At 39.9% G+C, this 24,448-nt stretch overlaps 1 protein-coding gene across 1 annotated transcript in view; it reads left to right on the top strand.

Moving 5' to 3' along the window:
* LOC137638369 (clumping factor A-like) overlaps positions 1-22,361 on the top strand; it is a 48,973-nt gene extending 26,612 nt beyond the window's left edge. Inside the window, exons 6-7 of the mRNA XM_068370400.1 lie at positions 2,307-2,421; positions 12,144-22,361. The gene's annotated coding sequence lies outside the window, so the exon portion shown is untranslated. The remainder of the gene's footprint in view (positions 1-2,306; positions 2,422-12,143) is intronic.
* The last annotated feature ends 2,087 nt before the right edge of the window (positions 22,362-24,448 follow it).

Genomic DNA, 24,448 nt, shown 5'->3' with positions numbered 1-24,448 from the left:
TCAGACAGGTAATCAGATCATTAAACTTTATGGTGACAATAGACCTGAAGGATGTGTTCTTCCAGATCCTAGAACAGCCCACCTCAAGGAAGTACCTCTGGTTCGTCATAGCGAACAAGGTGTATCAGTTCAGGGTGCCATGTTTTGTTCTTTGAGTGGCACCACAAGTTTTCACCTGACTGTTCACTCTGGTATTGGCCTTGGCTCATGCCAACAGAATCGGTCTATTACGTTATCTAAACGATTGGTTCTCTTGCCCAGACAAAGACTTATATAGGGAGGGTAATAAAGATTGACTCTGTAAATTGAGAGAAGTCAGTTCTCTTTCCCAGACAAAGACTGATATATATAGGGAGGGTAATAAAGATTGACTCTGTAAATTGAGAGAAGTCAGTTGTCTTTCCCAGACAAAGACTGATGTATATAGGAAGGGAAATAAAGATTGACTCTGTAAATCAAGAGAAGTCAGTTCTCTTGCCCAGACAAAGACTGATATATCTAGGAAGGGAAATAAACATGATCCTCAGGAGAGTTATCTCATCACAAGATCGTCTGACTTTCCTGAGGAAGGTGCCCCTCTCTCTCCTTCAACAACCTCGGCTGCTGGCACATCGGTGGCAGAGCCTCCTTGCATCCTTGAAGTGCCTCATCACGAAAGGATATCTCCGGATTTGTTCCATTCAGTGGCAACTGAAGAACTACCAGTCTCAAGGCAGTTACTCTCCCGGGAAACAGGTTCCGATAGGGGAAGAGCAAAGAAACGTGGAGTCGTGGTTAGGCAAGACCAATCTCCTAATGGATTCAGCTCTTCTCTCACCCTCTCCAGAACTTGACTGTTCATGATGCATTAAAGGAAAGGTGGAGAGCATTCCTCTTGCAACATCTGTTGTTAGGACAGTAGTGAGACAAAGATTGTTGGTGCCACATCATGTTACAGCTCAAGGCAGCCCTGTTGGTCTCGCGAGACTTTTAACCTTTCATGACTGGTGACTTTATGGTGTTGATGAGTGATAACACCACAGTGGTGGCTTACAGAAACAAATGAGGAGGTACTGTTTCATTGCAGCTCTGCCAGTTAGCAGTGGAAATTTTGGAATGGGCTGGGGACATAGCTATCACCTTGTCGGCCCACTTCATTCCAAGCAAAATGAACATTCTAGCAGACAAGTTGATCAAGAGGATGCAAATAGTTTGATCCAAGTGGTCTTTGCATCCTCAGGTAGCGAACGAGATTATGATTATGTAAGGTTCATCAACATTAGACTTAGCGGGAGTTGGGGGGGGGGGGCAGTGCTTCCCAGCTGCCAACTGGTAACTACTGATCAGTTCTTTACACCTTGTTATGAATTTTAACAACCATGTACTACAGCTTCTTGGTTATCTCTCTAATATAAAGGACTCAGGTTTGTACAGTTAGAAAAAAATACAAATTACTTGCAGAGTTGTCAATTATTTCTTACTTTTTAATAATAAAGAAATGACAAATTTGAAAGTAATTATAATAGTACAGAAAGTCCTCAACATACAAGCTTAGTAGGATCCAAGCCTTTTTGTAAGTTGAATTATATGTAAATTGAATTTTGTAAAATTTTGGCCTGGGGTAGACTTCACCTATTTCACATGCCTATACAGTAATTTTCTGCGGGAAAGTCAACAAGGTCCTGTTTCATATTGCAAATACCGTCTTTCTTACTGCAATAAATTATATATTGTTTTATTTCAGTACTTTATTATAAATTTTTGACTCAATATCTGAATTTCAGTTAGATTTGTCTTCTTATATCCCAATGTTTGTAAGTTAAGGACCTGTATCTGCCTTGTAATCCCAATTTTATGATTATATTAAGTTTCTGCAAAAGAGGAGGGTTGCAATTTGAGTTAGTTACAGTTAGCATTCCTGGTAAACCTCGCTCTGAGGAGGTGGCCGTTTTCTCAACATTACTGAGAGGAGAGTGTGTGTGTGTGTGTGTGTGTGTGTGTGTGTGTAGCCCCGCCAACCACTCATGTCACCAATCCCTACACTATTCGTTTGTTACTTGACTACAGTAAGGGAATGACACGGTGCACTTTCTCAGAGTGTGGTGTGCCAAGAAAATTCCTATATCCAACTATACCTACATTGAAATGCCATTGATCACAAAATAATACTAAGATCGTCTGTCCTATCTTGTGAGCCTTGTAATACAGTAATAGGAGCTAAGATTTTAGATGTTTGAAGCCTGGTGAACCCCATTGTTCTGATTTTAGAATCTCTTTAAGCCGATGGATATTAGATTATAATGACTTAAATTTCTTTTTCATTCCAGAAAATTATTGCCTTTTTTTTCCAAGACAAATGTTGAAGTTCTAATGTGATGAAAGTTCCTAAGGAAGATGCTTTGTGAATTCTTAAGGAGATGATCCATGCTCAGCACTGATAAGGTAAGTTTTCATTAATAACTGTTAAAGATTATTCTTTAAGGAAAGTGTTTTAGTAGGGTAATTACATTTCACACTGAACAAAACAATAACGACTTAGCGGGCAAGTCCAAAACAGAAGGATGACCTGGAGGGCGAGAGTAGTAGGTGTCGGTGGGGTAGTCCAACTGTGTTCTCTATGGCCTGTCACGGCCCTCCCCTTTGATGAAGGGATTATCTAAATGGAAGACAGCCTGTGAATAGTGGTTTTCACACGCCCTTGTTGTATACACGACATCCACAAGGTGATCGCGCGAGGGTAGTAACCTCTGCATTCCATGCTTTTATCTTTCTCTAGTATATTTGGAAGTTTTCAATATTAAACTTACCCGATAATCATGTAGCTGTCAACTCCGTTGCCCGACAGAATTCTATGGAGGGATACGCCAGCTATCACAATACTAGAAGGGGGTGTATTTACCAGCGCCACCTGTGGCCAGGTACTCAAGTACTTCTTGTTGACACCTCCTCAATTATTCCTCTGTCGTGCTTCCGGCAAGACGTTCTGGGATACGCTTATGTTCTTGGAGTATTTTCACGACTTTGGTGAAGTATTTCTCTTTGATTTCGGCTGTCGCTTTACTGGAAACTTCTATATTAGCTTAGTTAGCTTTTGGAATTAATTTGATTAATTATGGTGACGAGAGAGTATGAACTCTCGTTCACCTTTCAATGGCCGACCCTTCCCTTAGACGGAAGTGTTGGTGTCTAAGAGAGTATAGACTCTCTTTCTTAATTTTGCTTAACAAAAGTTATAGATTTATTTTATATCTCTCCGCCTCTTATAGGCCTCTTCGATTAACTTCCTTTTATTATAAACTCATTAAAATTAATTTTTATATTTGTTTATATTCGACCTTCCTAATAGTAGGCGGTCTTTTACCGAAGTTAATAAACTTTGAGCCCGTCATTTCGGTTTTACCTGTTAACATATTATGCTATTTCCGCCACAGAGTTTGAAAGATTTTCTTTGACAGTCTCGTACTGTTTTCAAAGTTGAACTAACGTTTTGTTTTGTCTCTGCAGTTGTTGACGTTCAGAACGTTCAACTTGCACTCTATCGTTACGATAGAGAAAGAATGTTCACGGTTTCACGTTGCAGTAAGAGTAACCGTGTCTAGCGTTTTGTTCATTCTTTCTTAACTTAATGGTTTTGATCCTAATAAAGGAACTTTTCAGTTTTTTTCCTTTAACAATAATATGTTTTAACGATATATATGATTGGGCTCTTCTCTCAGGTTCTAAGTCAAGAGAGAGAGAGAGAGAGAGAGATAGAGACGGAGGGAGAAAGAGGATAAACGTTTCATTCAAGCCTGCCAGGCGTACGAGTAACGTCGTTATCGTTTTTGCTCTTCTCCCTAGTCTCTTTAGGGGAAGAAACTAAACGTTTCTAGAGTGATCTAGTGTTTAGTCTCTTTCCAACCACTGAATTATCTTTCATTAGATTTTTCTGTTACATTGTAATTCTGTTTTCGCAATTACTAACTTTGAGAAAGGATAGAATTGCGTATTTCAGGTACAAACCACTTAAAGTTTCGAGTTCAGTGAAATAAGTGCAAACAGAAATCAAAGTGATAAGTGATTAGTGCGTGAGGGTACTTTTGTGCGCGCCAGTCGTCCTCCCAGTCCGGGACCTCTTGCAAGCTCCCAAGCCCAGGGGAGAAGCAATGTCGAAGGGCATAAGGGTTCAGCAGGCCTTGATCGGCGCACAGAAGTATTCTCGGTGGTTGTGGGCGTGTCTTACCGAGACCGTCACTCCCACCCGCAGACGATTGAGCCCTTATTTTGCTCGTCTGCAGAAGAGATTAGGGGAGAAAATAAAGGCAGAGTAACGCTGGTCTCAGGTCTCAAGACCTCTTAAACGTTAAGTCCAGACCTATGCCAGACGTACGAAGTTAAAGTTCACAACCCGAATGCAGTCATTGGGTTAGCTCTGACTCTCCTCAGTCATCAGTTGATTACACTCCGCCTAAGAGGAGTAAGGTTCTGCCACAACAGATCTCTGCTGTTAAGGCTTTACCTCAGCAGAACTTAGTGTCTGCCGACCCCAAGTTAACTCTACTGCAGTCCATACAGTCACAACTTTCGGTCTTGATGCGTGAGTGTCGGGCTGAGAGTGTTGCGCCTCCGCCTCCGCCTACACTCCCCCCCCGCCTATGATCGCTCCGCCTGATCACAGTACCACCTGCCAGGCGTACGATATTGTGAACTCTACTACAGTCCATGCAAGCACAGCTTTCGGACTTGATGCGTGAGTGTCGGGCTGAGAGTGTTGCTCCTCCGCCTCCGCCTACACTCCCTCCACCTACACTCGCTCCGCCGGATCGCAGTACCATCTGCCAGGCGTACGATGTTGTGGACTCTACTACAGTCCATGCAAGCACAGCTTTCGGACTTGATGCGTGAGTGTCGGGCTGAGAGTGTTGCTCCTCCGCCTCCGCCTACACTCCCTCCACCTACACTCGCTCCGCCTGATCGCAGTACCACCTGCCAACAGTTCCACCTGCCAGGCGTACGATGTTGAGCCACGTGCTGAGTTTGCTGTTCCCTGTGGTGTTCAGCCTCCGCCTTCCTTAAGGCAACCTTTACATTGGGATCAGGAGGATTATACCTCTCTTCCTCCGCCTCCACTTGCTGCTCCACCAGTGATGCAACACTCGGTTGAGGTACAACAACCTCTCCCATCCATGAGTCAGTCTCCTCAGCTCTCGCTGCAGCGAGCTCAACCCTCCACAAGGCAAGCACCACAACACCTTAGCCTTGCGCCTCAGGAGCCTCAGCTTGCGAGACATTTACCTTGTTCTGCGCAGCCTCTTCCTCATCGCGCTCCGCTCACACCACAGGAACTGGAACTTGCTACTCCGCTTCCGCCAACCGCTCAGCAAGCGCAACCCTTGGGTTCAACCACTCATGCTAGGAGTCAGCCTCCTCCACCCATGCGCCTTCCTTCTGCTTGTCTTTTATTCAGCCTTTGCAGACTGAGCCTCAGGTGTTCCCTCATCGGAGTCTTGAAGAGGAAACCGCAACTATTGTTGTTCCAGCTCGTTCTGACTCTGCTGTTCAGCATACCTTACCTCCATTTTCATACCATGGTTTAAACCCCATGCAAGCATGCATAAAGCACTCTAGCACTGGTCATGGAATTTCTGAGAAATGTTAAACGCCATGCACACGCTCTGCTTTCCTTACAGCAGGCTCTGCTTACTACATGCTCAGCATACAGCATGCTCTGCATTCAGCATGCTCTGCATACAACATGCTCTGCATACAGCATGCTCTGCATTCAGCATGCTCTGCATACAACATGCTCTACATACAGCATGCTCTGCATACAGCATACTCTGCATACATCATGCTCTGCATACCTTACCGCATGCTTCTCAACACATCTTGGGTTGTTGCCAACTCACTAGACGGTCAAGCAGTTTCATAACGTTGCCTTCTAGTCTGCTGCTTTTGCACCAGTGAACCCTCACTCAGAGAACTTAGCTTTTCTAGGATAAGGTCCCTGTAGATGAGAAAGTTCTTTTCTCCCTCCTTCTGATATTCCCTTGAGGACTCTGTCATTTGGAGGGAGCCTTTAGCTGCATAACCTCTTATGGACTTTTATTTAAGCATAACATGCTTACAGGGAAGGTAATGGTTCCACTTCAGCCGCTAATCCCGTCTGTTACCACACCTGCTCCCATAGACCTTGAGCTGTGTTGCATGACATGCAGTCCAAGCTTAGTCCTTGTTAGAGGATTTTTTGTTTACGGAGTCAATGTGTCACGGGGAAGACGTTCAACAACCAACAGAAGGGACTTGTTGTGACGCAGTGCGGCAACCTCAGCAACCCGTTAAGGAGTTGTCTGTACGACCCAGACAGTCTAGACAGATTCGGGTTGTCACTGTACTTCCCCGCTTGCCCATGATTGACAGTTTACAGACTGTGCAGCAGTATCATGATCTTGTGTCCGGCTCCGTCAGACGACTGGCTTTTAAGAGCTCCCACAAGTCGTCGCTGTCTGGAGATTTTCAAATGGACTATGGATCTGACCAAGGAACTGGGCCTCCTGGTCAATTTTGAGGAGTCTCAGCTCGTTCCATCCCAGACCATTGTCTCCTTGGGTATGGATCTTCAGAGTCGAGCTTTTCGGACTTGTCCGTCGGCCCCAAGGATCTTCCAAGCCCTAGAATGCATCCAGAGCATGCTGAGAAGGAACCGATGCTTAGTCAGGCAGTGGATGAGTCTAACAGGGACACTTTCATCGCTGGCCCTGTTCATCGAGTTAGGGAGACTCCACCTCCGCCCCCTTCAGTATCATCTAGCTGCTCACTGGATAAAGGACATGACGCTAGAGACGGGCTCATTTCCTGTTTCCGAAGAGATGAGGTCTACTCTAACGTGGTGGAAGAACAGCATTCTTCTCAAGGAAGGTCTACCATTGGCTGTTCAGACCCCCGACCACCGTCTCTTCTCGGACGCATAGGACACGGGCTGGGGTGCGACACTGGACGGACAGGAATGCTCGGGAACATGGAATCAGGAGCAAAGGACACTTCACATCTATTGCAAGGAGTTGTTGGCAGTTCATCTGGCCTTGATAAACTTCAAGTCCCTCCAGCTTAACAAGGTGGTGGAGGTGAACTCCGACTACACCACAGCCTTGGCTTACATCTCCAAGCAGGGAGGGACTCATTCGAGGAAGTTGTTCGAGATCGCAAGGGACCTCCTCATTTGGTCAAAAGATCGAAAGCTCACGCTGGTAACGAGGCTCATTCAGGGCGATATGAATGTCATGGCAGATCGCCTCAGCCGGAAGGGTCAGGTCTTCCCCACAGAGTGGACCCTTCACAAGAATGTTTGCAGCAGACTTTGGGCCCTGTGGGGTCAGCCAACCATAGATCTATTCGCTACCTCGATGACCAAGAGGCTTCTCTTGTATTGTTCTCCGATTCCAGACCCAGCAGCAGTTCACGTGGATGCCTTTCTGCTGGATTGGTCCCATCTCGACCTGTATGCATTCCCGCCGTTCAAGATTGTCAACAGGGTACTTCAGAAGTTCGCCTCTCACAAAGGGACACGGCTGACGTTGGTTGCTCCCCTCTGGCCCGCGAGAGAATGGTTCACCGAGGTACTGCAATGGCTGGTCGACGTTCCCAGGACTCTTCCTCCTAGAGTGGACCTTCTGCGTCAACCTCACGTAAAGAAGGTACACCCAAACCTCCACGCTCTTCGTCTGACTGCCTTCAGACTATCGAAAGACTCTCAAGAGCTAGGGGCTTTTCGAAGGAGGCAGCCAGAGCGATTGCCAGAGCAAGGACGACATCCACTCTCAGAGTCTATCAGTCTTAATGGGAAGTCTTCCGAAGCTGGTGCAAGGCCAATGCAGTTTCCTCAACCAGTACCACTGTAACCCAGATTGCTGACTTCCTGTTACATCTAAGGAACGTAAGATCCCTATCAGCTCCTACGATCAAGGGTTACAGAAGTATGTTGGCAGCGGTTTTCCGCCACAGAGGCTTGGATCTTTCCTCCAACAAAGATCTACAGGACCTCCTTAGGTCTTTTGAGACCTCAAAGGAACGTCGGTTGTCCACTCCAGGCTGGAATCTAGACGTGGTCCTAAGGTTCCTAATGTCATCAGGATTTGAACCGCTCCAATCAGCCTCTTTTAAGGACCTCACATTAAAAACTCTTTTCCTCGTGTGCTTAGCAACAGGTAAAAGAGTAAGTGAGATCCACGCCTTCAGCAGGAACATAGGTTTCACATCTGAAACGGCTACATGTTCCTTGCAGCTCGGTTTTTTGGCTAAAAACGAGCTTCCTTCCCGTCCTTGGCCTAAGTCGTTCGAGATCCCAAGCCTGTCCAACATGGTGGGGAACAAACTGGAGAGAGTACTTTGCCCAGTTAGAGCTCTTAAGTACTATCTAAGAAGGTCAAAACCATTACGAGGACAATCAGAAGCCTTATGGTGTGCTATCAAGAAGCCTTCTCTACCAATGTCTAAGAACTCAGTTTCTTACTACATCAGGCTTCTGATTAGAGAAGCAAATTCTCATCTGAAGGAAGAAGACCTTGCTTTGCTGAAGGTAAGGACACATGAAGTGAGAGCTGTGGCTACTTCAGTGGCCTTCAAACAGAACCGTTCTCTGCAGAGTGTTATGGATGCAACCTATTGGAGAAGCAAGTCAGTGTTCGCATCATTCTATCTCAAAGATGTCCAGTCTCTTTACGAGTACTGCTACACCCTGGGTCCATTCGTAGCAACGAATGCAGTAGTAGGCGAGGGCTCAGCCACTACATTCCCATAATCCCATAACTTTTTAACCTTTCTCTTGAATACTTTTTATGGGTTGTACGGTCGGCTAAGAAGCCTTCCACATCCTTGTTGATTTGGCGGGTGGTCAATTCTTTCTTGAGAAGCGCCAAGGTTAAAGGTTGTGATGAGGTCCTTTAGTATGGGTTGCAGCCCTGTATACTTTAGCACCTTTGAGTTGATTCAGCCTCCCAAGAGGAACGCTGCGCTCAGTAAGGAAGACGATCTTATTAAAGGCAGAGTAACGGTTCAAGTCGACTTCCTTACCAGGTACTTATTATTTCATTGTTATTGTGGATAACTGATTATATGAAATACGGGATACTTAGCTATCCTTTAGTCTTGTACACTGGTTTTTCACCCACCCCCCTGGGTGTGAATCAGCTACATGATTATCGGGTAAGTTTAATATTGAAAAATGTTATTTTTATTAATAAAATAAATTTTTGAATATACTTACCCGATAATCATGATTTAATCGACCCTCCCTTCCTCCCCATAGAGAACCAGTGGACCGAGGAATAATTGAGGAGGTGTCAACAAGAAGTACTTGAGTACCTGGCCACAGGTGGCGCTGGTAAATACACCCCCTTCTAGTATTGTGATAGCTGGCGTATCCCTCCATAGAATTCTGTCGGGCAACGGAGTTGACAGCTACATGATTATCGGGTAAGTATATTCAAAAATTTATTTTATTAATAAAAATAACATATTTATATTAGAAAAGTGTAAAGAAGGACCCTTTTCACCGGCCGTCACAGGTCTCTCCCCAGAAATAGATTTTTCCTTCGTCAAAATCCCTTTAAAAGGAGTCATAAGTACAGGTATAGAAATGAAATATTGTATATTAATGAGGTCTTGAAATTCAATGTGAAATGTAAGGTTGTCAGTTATTATCAGTTATTATTGCCAGTAGTTTGTCAAATATTCTAGAAATTTCTGTATTCATGTGTGTAGAGTAACTCGTAATTGCACGAATAGAATGACTTAAGGAAGTAGAATTTATTAATATTCATAACATTGATGTGTATGTGCATGAGTGTTGTAATTCAAGGGGTATTAGTTTGTTGAGTGTGGTGGGAAAAGTGTATGGTAGAATACTGATTAATAGGATTAATGATAAAACAGAGAATGCAATCTTAGAAGTACAGGGTGGTTTTAGAAGATGTAGGGGTTGTATGAATCAGATTTTTACAGTTAGGCAGATATGCGAGAAATATTTAGCAAAAGGTAAGGAGGTGTATGTTGCATTTATGAATCTGGTAGTAAAGCATGTGTTAGGATAGGAAATGAAGTGAGCGATTGGTTTCCGGTTAAAGTGGGGCTGAGACAGGGATGTGTGATGTCGCCGTGGTTGTTTAACTTGTATGTTGGAGTGGTGAGAGAGGTGAATGCTCGAGTACTTGGACGAGGATTGAAATTGGTAGAATAGAGTGACCATGAATGGGAGGTAAATCAGTTGTTGTTAGCGGATGATACTGTACTGGTTGCAGACGCCGAAGAGAAGCTTGGCCGATTAGTGACAGAGTTTGGAAGGGTGTGTGAGAGAGGGAAGCTGAGAGTTAATGTGGGTAAGAGTAAGGTTATGAGATGTACGAGAAGGGAGGGTGGTGGGAGGTTGAATGTCATGTTGGATGGAGAGTTACTTGAGGAGGTGGATGAGTTTAAGTACTTGGGGTCTGTTGTTGCAGCAAATGGTGGAGTGGAAGCAGATGTATGTCAGAGAGTGAATGAAGGGTGCAAAGTGTTGGGGCCAGTTAAGGGAGTAGTAAAAAATAGAGGATTGGGCATGAATGTAGAGAGAGTTCTGTATAAGAAAGTGATTGTACCAACTGTGATGTATGGATCGGGGAATGAAAGTGACGGAGAGACAGAAATTGAATGTGTTTGAGATGAAATGTCTAAGAAGTATGGCTGGTGTATCTCGAGTAGATAGGGTTAGGAACGAAGTAGTGAGGGTGAGAACGGGTGTAAGAAATGAGTTAGCAGCTAGAGTGGATATGAATGTGTTGAGGTGGTTTGGCCATGTTGAGAGGATGGAAAATTGCTGTCTGCTAAAGAAGGTGATGAATGCAAGAGTTGATAGGAGAAGTACAAGAGGAAGGCCAAGGTTTGGGTGGATGGATGGAGTGAAGGAAGCTCTGGGTGATAGGAGGATAGATGTGAGAGAGGCAAGAGAGCGTGCTAGAAATAGGAATGAATGGCGAGCGATTGTGATGCAGTTCCGGTAGGCTCTGCTGCTTCCTCCAGTGCCTTGGAAGACCGCGGAGGTAGCAGCAGTAGGGGATTCAGCTTTATGAAGCTTCATCTGTCGTGGATAACGGTGGAGAGTGGGCTGTGGCCCCCTTAGCAGTACCAGCCGAACTCGGTTGAGTCCCTTGTCAGTCTGGGAGGAACGTAGAGAGGAGAGGTCCCCTTTTTTGTTTCATTTGTTTGATGTCGGCTACCCCCCAAAATTGGGGGAAGGGCCTTGGTATATGTATGTATGATAATATTGAAGTAGAGATAAATATAATAACCAGGAAATGGGAAATCCTTAGTCTTTGCAAGACTGTCCTTATGATATTTTACCAATAAGTCTGGGTTAATTAATGTATTATATAAAGTCTGAGATAAAGTAAGTGAGGGAAGTAAGCAGCTTGTTATCTGAAAATGATACCTAAGTTGGGGAGTATTATCATCATTATTACTAGCTACGCTACAACCCTAGTTGGAAAAGCATGATGCTATAAGCCCAATGGCTCCAACTGGAAAAAATAGCTCAGTGAGGAAAGGAAACTAAGGAAATAAACTACATGAGAAGAAATAACAATTAAAATAAAATATTTTAAGATCATTAACAACATTAAATTAGATCCATCATATGTAAACTATAAAAACTTCATAAAAACAAGAAGAGAAACAAGGTGGAATAGTGTGTAGCATGCTGAGTGTACACTCAAGCAAGAGAACTGTAATTTAGGTCTGGGATAATATTTTACTAAATGTGAGAAATTTTTAAATATTCCGATAAAGTTCATAACCAGATTCATGCAATAATAATAATAATAATAATAATAATGATAATAATAATAACTTGATCATAGAGACTAGTATATCATGTTTTTATGATAATGTAATACTAAAGAAACTAACCTTCGATTGGCAAATTTTACATCATTCTCCAGTTCAACATTTTTTATAACATTAAAAACTATATATAAATAACTTAAGAAAATCATTCTTTATTAATCACTACAGACATGAAAAAATCAAAACCTTTTACCTCTTTATACGAGGATCCTAATCATGTGCTTGAGGTCTGGTTAGTGGTTATGGCTACTTATCTTTGTCATAATATCTGGTAATACATGACACAATTAACTTGTTTCTTTACTCCACAGAGAATCGTTTGAGGAAAAAAACTGCAGTGGAAAAAGTGGTGATAAGAAAATTACAACTTATATCTCAAGATCCCAAGAAAATTACAATTTATATCTCAAGATCCCAAGAAAATTCGGAAGATTCCGCATAATAGAAGATTGCATCAAGATAAAAATCGAACATTGTCTCTAGCAAATTTTTTTTTTCTAAAATGTCTGTCCAAATGTGCATTTTAGGCTATAATACGGAATCCTCCTGTGTTATTGCTTGCAGGATTACTATAGAATTAAGATTTAAGCAGCTTTCTAGTATTAGTTTATTAGAGCCATAAACTTATGGGATAAAATAGTTCATTAAGCTTCAATAGACTTGATAAACATAAGATCTAGTATCAGCCAGTCTTAAGAACTGTATCAAGGTACTTTTATCCAAATTAGTCTGCTAGATGTCAGGTATATTGGCCATTTGAAGATACATAACCATTTGAAAGTGATATGTGGAATTAGGTAATATAGTTCATTCAGTGTTAGTTTTAAGCTGTCAAAAATCAAAAGCTATCTGATGTAGATTCAATGTATATGCAATTATCACTAGCAAATTATTTAGACCAGTAACATAACTTACATAATTGACAGTAGTTTTCCTGCAGTTTACGTACATAATAATATGTTTTGTGATAGTTATGGAGATTAGGTTTAATTTTTTGCAAACATTTCTTTGCGAAGGTTAGGGATAATAGTGTGACATAGAACCAGTCAGGCCAAAGTTAAGTTGCCTAGCTAAGTTTTGGCAAAATGAATGATAATTGCAAATAGTTTTACGTTTTCATATAGTTGAACTAGATTTGAAATGATAGGTATTTTTAGTTAGGGCATTCACGGCAAATAATCAGTTATGGCAAAGCCCCGAATAATTTTGAGCTACTTCATATGTATTTGTGCTTGTCAAAATTCAGTTAAAACAAGCGACACATCAGACTGAAAATCTTAGTTACAATCCCTGATGGGAAACATTCAAGAGATTTTAGGGACTAGTGGATAAATTTGCCATAATTTTCAAGCATAAGATAGTTTACGTAGGTTAGTTTTAAGTTTGCCATGAAAATTTTGCATCTTGCTTAAACTTTGTGTACTGTTCAGAATAGTATAAAGAGCATTATTATCGTGGCTTCTCGTCATATTTCAAGACACTGTGGGCGTGTGGATGTATGTTCCAGACTGAAAATGTTTCTTTAAGTAAGTTTGGTAAATTTGGTTATAAAAGGTACGAACCCTTGAGCAGCAACCTTGACTGAAATGGTCTACTGACAAAGGCATGTTTGGTAAGCAGGGTATAAATTAGGAAATCCTCCTAATAGCGCATATTTAAAGGGTGTTTGGTATGTTGATAATCATAGTGAAAACTCAAAGATTTTACCCTTACAATTGAGTTTCAGTACAGTATGTGAATTACTTAGGCACAAATTGAGAGTGCTGCTGCATAATAGCGGTATTTGACCACTGTTTAATTGAAGTTGGTATTAGATAGATGCCTTAAATTGTAGAGGATATCACAAATGAATTAATAAGCAAACTTAGACTTAAAATGCTTATTTTAGTGTAATTCATTTTTGACGATAGTTTTAACTACTCAGGTTAGCAACTAAATTCAAAATCAGCAAGTTTAAGGAATTTCAAAAGTAGATGAGTATATCTTAGATATCTACAAAGATAGATAAGTATGTTCTAGTTAATATTACATTGATACATTTTGCTTTTTAAAAATCTTAGAAGCTTATTATATTTTTTTTTTTTTTTTTGTGCAAAAGTATTATATATTTTACAGGCTTTTGTTTTAAAAGTAAAACTCATTACTTATACCTTATAGGCTGCCAAACTAATTAAGTAATTGCTTTTTAATGATCTTCAATATCTTATGGAGTAGGTAATCTAAGTAGCCATTTGAATGGCAGGGGACTGTGTGTGTGTGTGAGAGAGAGAGAGAGAGAGAGAGAGAGAGAGAGAGAGAGAGAGAGAGAGAGAGAGAGAGAGAGAGAGAGTGAGTGAGTGAGTGAGTGAGTGAGTGAGTGATCAGCGCCCAATACCCGTCTCCACCCAAGCTAGGAATAGGAAGGCCAGGCTATGGCTGCTGATGACTCGGCAGGTAGATCTATATGCTCCCTCAAATACCCTTCCTTAGCTCACAAGGATGGTGATCTTGCAAACACTACAAGAGACTATCAAGCTTAAGCTGGTCTGGAACCCCAGTCCAATAGATTGTCAGGCAGGGATATTTTTGATAGGCTACCAGTAGTGATATTTCAAGTATCTATCCGAAGTAATACCAAATATGATGCATTTCATTTTAGGAATAAAATCATCTCAGGCAGTGTTTTGGTGTTAGGTTTTAACGGCTTGAGAAATTACCTTTTGTTATTTCTCATTTATAGGGAGCGTAAATTCTAGTTTCCAACGCCACAGTGTCTTGATATATGGAGGTTTTATTTTAGGTTAAGGTATATATATACATATTTTTCTGTGAATGTTGTGCTTCACACAATTCCCATCAAACCTAATCAAGTTTCTTTTTATTGAGTTAAAAACTTTTTAATTCAAATTATGGGAATATTTTGTAATACCATATATTGATTTTTTTGTACAAGGACTTCTGAATTTCAACTCAAGTTCTCATCAGATAATTTTATAAGCTTTTGAGTTTGTTCTGCTCAGTTCTCATCAAATCTCCAGATCTAGTGGGATTGTATCTAGCGTTTCCATAGTGGGAATATGTCTAATGTTTCCATAGTGGGAATATGTCTAATGTTTCCATAGTGGGAATATGTCTAATGTTTCCATAGTGGGAATATGTCTAGTGCTTTCATAGTGGGATTAGTTATGTCGAGTGTTTCCATAGTGGGATCATGTCTAGTGTTTCTATATTGGGATTATGTCTAGTATATCCATAATGGGACTATATCTAGTGTTTCCATAATGGGATTATATCTAGTGTTTCCATAATGGGATTATATCTAGTGTTTCCATAATGGGATTAAATCTAGTGTTTCTATAATGGGTTTATGTCTAGTGTTTCCATAATGGGATTATGTCTAGTGTTTCCATAATGGGATTATGTCTAGTGTTTCCATAATGGGATTCTGTCTAGTGTTTCCATAATGGGATTATTTATAGTGTTTCCATAAGGGGATTATATTTAGTGTTTCCATAGGTATGTCATAAAGTGGGACCCTACAATCAAGGTATGAGATATTTGAAGTAGATTGTAATGATCTTGTTCTCTCTTGCTAGCTATAGAACAAATGAGAGACTATTCTAGATATTCAGTATTAAATAGATTTTCTTTTACTCCTGTGCAAGTCTTTACATGCTATTCATAGGCATAATTTTTCATAGAAAGAGTCTCTTTAGACTATACATGCTCCTAAGTAGCATCACACATTTGATCCTTAGATTTGAGGCTTTTAGAGCTTTCATACTCCCAACATTCTGATCTTAACTTTGAAGAACATATGGTGTTATTACACCTTTTTTTCAAAAGAGTAAGGAAATTTTATTTTTATTTTTATATTTTGATTAGTTTTAAGTTTTATGTTGGTATTTCGTTTAAGAGTACTTTTATCTTTTGTTATTTTCAAGGAGCTTGCTTGGTGAGTTGGGACAAACTGAGAACTTGAGCAATTAATTTCCTTAAAAACTATGACTATGTCATTGAAAGCACTATATATTATTGACCTTTACTTCCGGATCAAAGTTGAAGCTCAGAAGTTCACATATATAAAATGTGTAGTTAGAAAAACTCCGAAAGATTGTAGTAGTTAGAAAAACTCCGAAAGACTTACAAATAAAGAGAGCTCCTTGGAGTCAGCATTGCAATGACCCAAGGGAGTGTTCTCGGCAGGGAGTAACCAGCCAGTTATCAGCTTCGAAGCAGATTCAAAGACCCGTTTTCTAAGCTGACAGCTGATTCCTGAGATGGGAAAAGTTCCTCTCTTCCCTTGTGCTCTTCCAGGTGTATACCCATTTTTTCTGTGACTGTTGAGGACTGTTTAGTCCCTTTCAAATGTAAGAGAAAACTGCTATGAACAGAAGTTCAAGGGGGATGGTAAGGTTATTTCTGAGACGAGCCATCTGCTTACTTTCTCTCAATAATGTGATGTTATGTATGTTGGCCAATATTTGTCTACATGTAATTGTTTTTTGAAACATTCCGTAAAAATTTATAGAGTTTATTTCGATTGATATTTGTAGCAACATTGAAGAGTAATTGTCATTTAAATTTCCAAGTAAAATTCCTCTATGAGTAAATCAGGAGGAACTCTGCTGGGTTCAAACTTCTCTCGACATTCTACTTTCACTTTTTCTTAGGATTTTATACAGGTTGTCTTGTTAAGGAAATTATTGTTGTTTACAAAAACCTCATAGAATATTCGGATTTTTCTATTGATTTTTGAGAAAAGTTATCATTTCGTTAAATATTTTTCGTCTTAGTGTTATTTAATGTTAAAAACGATTTTTTCTAGATCAGAACTTTAAATTTTTTTATGAATTTGATTGACTGTATCACATGCTGATTTTTACTGCAGTTTACATGACTGTATTTTACAAAATTATTGTGTTCAAGTGTTTATATATTTTCATGTCCTTCCAGATGTCTTGAAAATGTAGAAATAAGTAACGTTAGATAAAAAGTCAAAAGTTATTCCTTTGGTCTAAGATTAAGCAATACTTCTAAATACATGTTGAACACATGCTGTTTTTTTCAAAAGGTGGTACCAGCTTGAGGCTTAAATAGCTTTTCGTCTGAGACTGTGCATCATTCAATTGTAATTGACATAAAATGGGATAAATATCCTGATGGGCACTTTTAGAGGTCTGTGTGAGAAACCTACGAAATTCATAACTTCGTCAGAAATTAGACAAAAACGGGTTTGTTGTTGATAGAAACAAATCATCCAAGTCTTGCAAAGAATTGTCTATTAGCATTTTATAGACTTTAGGAAGTCATTCCATTACAAAATACCTTGTAATAAGTCTTAGTCTGGGTCTTAATGGCTTTGTAATGTTATCCTCCGAATACAAAGGCTTAATTGGATGTCTGGAAGCTAACCTGATTTCATGTTACTTTTCTAAAGGTTGAAGTAATATGGAAAAGTCTTCATTGTTGATAGATAGACTCTGGTTAATATTTCTAAAACTTTAAGGATAATAGATTAGTCCTTCGTACGAGTGAATGATAAAAAATTTGTGATTTTATTGTTCTTGCAAAGTATTAGTAAATTTTGGTGCTCAGGAAATCTTGATAATGTGTAGCTTGTGATGAAAGGTAAATTCTAATGATTTTTCAAGAAGCATTGGTTTCTGTTGGTACTGAATTTTTAAATGATTTGTTTTTGGTGGTCTAGTTTTGGATCGTAAAAAATCTTGCTCATGACGGTAGACTATAGATTTCTGAAATAACAGATCATGATAGTGTTTTCTTGTCTAATCGAATCTATAACAGTGCATTGTAACTAATGTCGACATTCTATGTTAGTTAGTAGAGTATGAACGAAGACCTACAGGTAGAGTCTGAACACAGTATGACGAGTTCTCAGACATGGTGGTACAGTATTGGTCCCGCAGTCAGTGCTCATTGCTACGGCTCACCAGGCCAGTCCTTAGCTTGTTGCATACCTTGCCATGTTTTGAACACTTACAAGAGGATTTTGGTTTAATGGGTGTGCGTGGTGCTGCTGATCGTTAAAAGTAAGATGTGCTACACAGCTCTGCACCAGGGCAGTGAATCTGTTGTTAATATCGATTCTCCATATCAAGAGTTCCAGGTTATTTGGTGGAATTTTTCTTTTTTCAATATTCCATTTAAGATTTTTTTCTGGCATCATTTTTAGCCATACTGATCACGTTACCAAAAACAGTGTATTTAGCTTTTGGTAAGCATCGCTTCTATGATTGTGCATTCTCTGCATTCCAGAATTTCTTGTGTGTGGTATCTGATCCGTCCATGTGAGGCTTGTAATTTTATTTTTATCAAACAGGAAATGTAAATGTACCATTTGCTTCGGATGGCATCAATTTAGTCCAGGTCTCTGCACCATAGAGGAGAATATGAATACATACTGCTTTACACATATGTATTTTAGTGGTCAGTCATATATACTTGTTGTAGACCTATTAAAGACCTGTTTATAGTCTCCAGAACATCATCATTAGTCTCTGTAGTATATGAAATAATAACCCCCAAGGTATTTGGCAAATTGCACCTTATACAGTTTTGTATCATTAATAGTGAAGAATAGTAAATAATCTATTTCAATTCATTGTACTAAGACTTCTGTCAAGTGCCTGGTGTATTTGTCTCTATGTGGTGTTTGATTTCCTGTGGAATGTGTGCCTAATTGGAGGCAGCATCAGCACATTGTTGGTCAATCAGTTAGCGGTTATAGTGTTAAAGGTTTCTCTATGGCTGTGGAATTACCTGTTTTTATTTGGGTGCCATCTTTTTTTTCCTGTAGTAAATTCAATAAACAGATTAAATTGGACGGGCCAGAACATCACCCTGTTTTAGTCCTATTTCCAAGGAACAATAAGAATTTCAAGCTGTCAATACAGACTTTGGTTTCCATGCTGGAATGAAATAGCTAGTGTGTTTCGAAACATTTGTTAGAAACTGCATGTTTTGCAAGTATCTTCCATGGGAACTTACGGGCACTTTATCAAAGTCCCTGTTAAGGTCAACCAGGGCAAGGCATCAATCTGTATTTTTCTATCGACAATTCTCCTTTATTTGAGTCTGTGAGAATAATGTCGATGGTTCCTCTTTGTTTCCTATACCAACACTTTGTCTTTGGTAGCAGAGATTCAAATATATGTTTAGCAAAACACAAGAACTAGCTAGTATTTTATCAGCTGCAGATAGAAGGAAAATACCTTTGCTGTTGTTGCAGGAGCTTATCTGCTTTATTCTTATGTATAAGAATGTTGCCTTTCTAGGATTTAACTATTTCCTCTCCTCTAAAGGGTACAAATAATCTTGTACAGCTGTTGTTTTAAGAATGTAGCCCTCCTTGAAAACTTAACCTGAAATTCTGTCATGACCACATTTTTTGCCATCTTTAATATTTTTTATTGCACTCGGACCCTTGTGCAAATCTGGTAGCTTTTTAAGGTCATGAATGAGAGATAGGTTGGGCATAGTATCAAAACCACACTCACTGACAGTGCTAAAGATGGTTCAGTATAGTGTTAAAATTCTCAGCCCAGTTCTTTGTTATGCCATCAGTTGTTGGTTACTATAGTAATTGTGTGTTTCTTAGGTTGTGTAGAACACCAGCCACCCGTTAAGATACTACCGCTAGAGAGATATGGGGTCCTTTGACTTGCTAGGCAGTACTACATTGGATCCTTCTCTCTAGCGCTAAGAGTTATGGGGTCCTTTGACTTGCTAGGCAGTACTACATTGGATCCTTCTCTCTAGTTACAGTTCACTTTCCCTTTGCCAACACATACACTGAATAGTCTGGCCTATTCTTTACAAATTCTCATCTGTCGTCAAGCACCTGACAACACTGAGATTACCAAACAATTCTTCTTCACCCAAGGAATTAATGACTGCATTGTAATTGTTTAGTGCTTATTTTCCTCTTGGTAAGAGTAGAAGAGAGACTTTAGCTATAGTAAGCAGCAGCTTCTAGGAGAAGGACACTCCAAAAGCAAACCATTGTCTTGGGTAGCGCCATAGCCTCTGTACCATGGTCTTCCACTTTCTTGTATTAGAATTCTCTTGCTTGAGGGTACACTTGGCACACTATTCTATCTTTTTTCTCTTCCTGTTTTGTTAAGTTTTTATAGTTTATATACCCAAAATGGCTGCCGATATCTCGGCAGGACAATCGCTTCCAAAACTAAAAACCACCATAATGGAAATAGAACAAATGCCCGGTACTGTCAAAAACTGCCAAAACAAACTATGGTACTTAACATTGGTAAGGGTGAAGTAACAATGTCAGTCATGTTAAAATAACGAGAAATTCTTCGAAAAAACACTGTGCCCAAAAAAACTATGCTTGCTTGAAGTCCAATTAAAGAAGGATGTCCTAGAGGGCGCGCGTGGTAGGTGTCGTTGGGGAGTTCAACCATGTTATCTAGGGCCTGTCACGGCCCTCCCCATTGATGAAGGGATTATCTAAATGGAAGACAACCTGTGAATAGTGGTTTACACACGCCTTTGTTTAATACACGACACCTACAAGGTGTTCGCGCGAGGGTTGTAACCTCTGCATTCCATGCTTTTATCTTTCTCTAGTATATTTGGAAGATTTATATTAGGAAAGGTATAAGGAAGGACCTTTCTCACCGGGCGTCACAGGCCTCTTCCCAGAAATAGATTTTTCCTTCGTCAAAATCCCTTTTTTCTTGGTTTTCTTTCCTCACTTGGCTATTTTCCCTGTTGCTCCTGGGCTTAAAGCATCTTGCTTTTCCAACTTGGGTTATAGCTTAGCAAGTAATGATAATGATGAATAGATGTGGTGATATTACTGTATACAGTATAAAGCTTATAAGTACAGTAGTAAGGTTAGCAAAGGCTTGAATTTCCTTAGCCATTTCTACTGTACTGCAGTTCTGTAGCATACGTATTTGAAATACGCTTCGTCCTCAGGTCCCCTTATCCAATTTGGGCCAGTACATAGTAGTGGAGGTATACATTATACGAGTAATTTACTTTCCGTTGTTCAAGCAATTGCCGGAACAACTGCTGTACGGGTACAAAGTTCTCTTCAAATCAGTTTGCATGAAATCACTTAGTGAAGCCATTTTTTTTTTATAATGCCGCATCAGTATCAGTTTGCAGAACATTTTGTAGATAGTGTCAGGGTTTTCGTCAGGAACGTTTGTTCATGAAGAATGGTTGTATGAGAAAGGATTCTTGTTTTTAGTGCAGCACATTTCAAATTCTTCAACTCGGCCTTCTTGCAGATTTGAGGTTAAATTTGGAGTTTGAAGAGGAGTCCCATTAGTCAACTACCTGTCTGTCTAACACCCCACTCCCCATGTGATTTGGTTTATGCTTACATCATTAGTGTGTTTCTATGTGGTTATGGTGTAATCTAACATGTACCAGTGCTTGAATATCTAAATCATTCATGTGTTTTGAGCTTTTACTCTAGCAGGAATATTGTGCTTGTGATGTCAAAATTGTGTTAATCTAATAGAGGCAGTAGTGAGAAGCTATCAGCAGTCTAATGAATGTGTCTGGTTTTTTCTAACATGGATATTAGAATTCCAATGCAAGACAACCTTGTCTGTTCTATTCTTTTCCTTTTTGTGATAGTTTATATTCAAATTTTGTTTGGTTTTCTATTTTATATTCAGATGTAGTTGGTGACAGTTTATTTGATGTTTAATCATCCATATGCGACAGTGAAGTTTGGTCGTCAGAAATAGTGTGTTAATAGACTTTGATCTATAATATCGGATTAAAAAAAGTGGATAATAAATCAATATTTTGTGATATTGACGTTTAGACTACTTTTTTTTAGTTGAATATAATCCTGGTTCTGTTGATGTCTTGTCTGTAAATGATGAGAAAATGGAGATAAGTAATTTTCATTATAATACGATTCATGAAATATAGTTTGTAGATTATGATGTGTTACCTGATATTTGGAAGAAGTTAAAGGTTTAGCAAACATTATTTGCTCAAGAATTTGGTTTTCCATTGGGTCTTTTTCCCAGGACACGACCCTTTCTTTAAGATTGATTCAGAAAGTACTTGTTCTGTATGGTTTTTGGTTTTGGCTTTGGCAAGTCGAGCTAGCCTCTGTCAGTCTTTGGATTTACAAAATTCTGGTTGTTTGTGTGAACTACATTTCTGGCTGTCTTTAAAGTTTTTGATATTTTGCAAGTATTTGTTGTAATACACTTGAAAAAAATATCATGTTTGCCAGACTTTAATTCATGAAATCTTTGACTACAGTTTTGCATTCTTGAATTTTTTACCACACATGCTCTCTTGAAGGTTTTTGCCACTTTTTTTATTCGTAAAGTTATTATTGAACACTTTATTGGTCTTGCAGCTTTTTGTCATACTTGGACAATAATGAATTTTTGCTATTCTTGCATTTAAAAAGCATTTTGCCACTGGCATGTAAAATGCATTATGCCATCCTTGAATGATTTTGCCATGTTTTCAACTGATTATTTTTTTTTTTTGCCACTTTAGCATTTATTAAGTTTTTCTGCCACTGTCTTTATTTTTTTTTTTTGCCACTTTAGCATTTATTAAGTTTTTCTGCCACTGTCTTCGAAACAATGCAGATGAGTGGAGGTTCGCAAGATATGCAATGTGTGTTTTCCAATGGTCAAGTAATTAGTGTATGGTATCAGAGTCCTCATTAAAGCATTTGTGTGGGAGTGGTTTAGTGAAACCAATTGTTACTTCTGAAGTACCTGGTATCACCTTGCAGATCTTTGTTAACAAAATTTTGGGGTATTCCAGAGAGGCCCTCTGCAATTTGAGTGAGAAAAGGATATCGTCTTCTGCTTTTTCAGCCCAGCACACATCAATCTCTTAAACTTGGCCTGAATTTAAAGAGGGATCTAACTATTCTGACTTTCTTAACACTGCACACCACACATGATTGGAATTACTCTTACTAATTAGCCTGGTATGTCTCTTCTTGGTTATGATATAGTTTAGAATGTGCCAATGTTTGGATTTTGGATGCATTCCTGTGTTTTTTAGCGTGCCCTTGTTCAGGAATATTGTGTTTGTATGGACAAGATCATGTTCAGTTCATAGAGAGAGTAGGCTGAGAAGATTACCTGTACCTGGTTTTTCCTAGCACGAGCATGGAAGTCTCCATGCAAGACAACATTGCTAGTTATGTTGTTGTTTGATGACATCGCATTTGATTGTCAGATGTTAGATGGTGACAGCAGATTTAGTTTCCAAACATCAATTATGTTGTGGTGAAGTTTGGATGTTAAAAGTTAATTTGCATGAAAGAGGACATTGATTGAGTATTAGTTTATAACCTTGGAGTTTAGTCTGTGATACAGGGTTTGGGACTTGGTTTGTTTTTGTTAATTGTAATTTTGGCTCAAGTTATGTTACGTTATTGCTGTCCTTTGAATCGAAGACGACTTCTGCTTCGCTGTGATGGGATGAAGTTAGACCCTGTTGTCGTTGGTGCCATCTTGCATGGCTGTGAAGACCAATTCTGGATCCACACACTGCCACACAACTGGCAAGTCAGGTCTGGGTTGACCGGGGGTATCCGATCTCGACGGTTTTGTCTTCTCTCCCTGCGCTGTTGTCTTGCCTGGTTCCGGGTGTCTTCAAGTTGATTGACTCCAGCTTAACAGAGTGAGCGCCATAGTGGTCTGTCAGAGGCGTTCATTTCTAGTTGCTCAGGTTGTATGTTGCACTTCTTGAGCGTAGCTTTGATGTTGTCCTTGTACCTCTTTTTCTGACCCCCTGGATTACGCCGAGCTTCAGGGAGCTGACTGTAGAGGACCTGGCGAGGAAGGCAATTTTCTGGCATACGGATGACGTGGCCGATCCACCTGAGTTGTTTTTCTGCCAATGTGGATTCCATACTCAGCAGGTTTGAACAGTGGAGAATTTCAGAATGAGGTACTTTGTCTTGCCATGTGAGCCTAATATACGCTGAAGACAGCGAACATGGAATGCCTCAAGTTGTTTTACATGTCGACGGTAAGCCGTTCAGGATTCTGCTCCATATAGCAAGGTGGACATGCAGACAGCTCTGTACACAGCTACTTTAGTTTCTGTCTTGAGGTGGTGATTTAGGAAGACTCTGGACCTGAGTCGGCTGTAAGATGCGGAGGCATGATTTATCCGGGCAACTATTTCCTCATCAATATTGTGTTTTTTAGTGAAGATGCTTCCAAGGTAGATGAAGCTATCAGCTTGTTTGATGGCTTCCTCATTCAGATGAAATACTGGGGGATCTCCTGCAATTATTTGCTGGGATAGGATTTCAGTTTTGTTGATGTTAACTTTGAGCACCATGACTCGGTAAATTGATGAGACAATGGTAAGGCTGCGTTGGAGGGCATCTGGTGAGTGAGCCACTAGAGCGCAATCATCTGCATATTGGAGTTCCATTAGGTGTGTCATTGTTGTTTTTGTCACAGACTGGAGGCGCCTAAGGTTGAATAAGTTTTTCTAGTCGAAACTGCACTTTCAATTGATCTTCTTCGTTGACTTGTTGGTAGCTCAGGAGGGTGACTGCAGTGAGGTAGATGTTGAATATCACTGGAGCCAGGACACATCCTTGTTTTACTCCAGTTTCTACCCTGAAAAG

Source organism: Palaemon carinicauda, chromosome 3 (genome assembly GCF_036898095.1).
Source record: "Palaemon carinicauda isolate YSFRI2023 chromosome 3, ASM3689809v2, whole genome shotgun sequence".
Taxonomy (NCBI): domain Eukaryota; kingdom Metazoa; phylum Arthropoda; class Malacostraca; order Decapoda; family Palaemonidae; genus Palaemon; species Palaemon carinicauda.
Note: the sequence above shows the minus strand (reverse complement) of the source record. Positions and strands in the feature narration are given on the sequence as shown.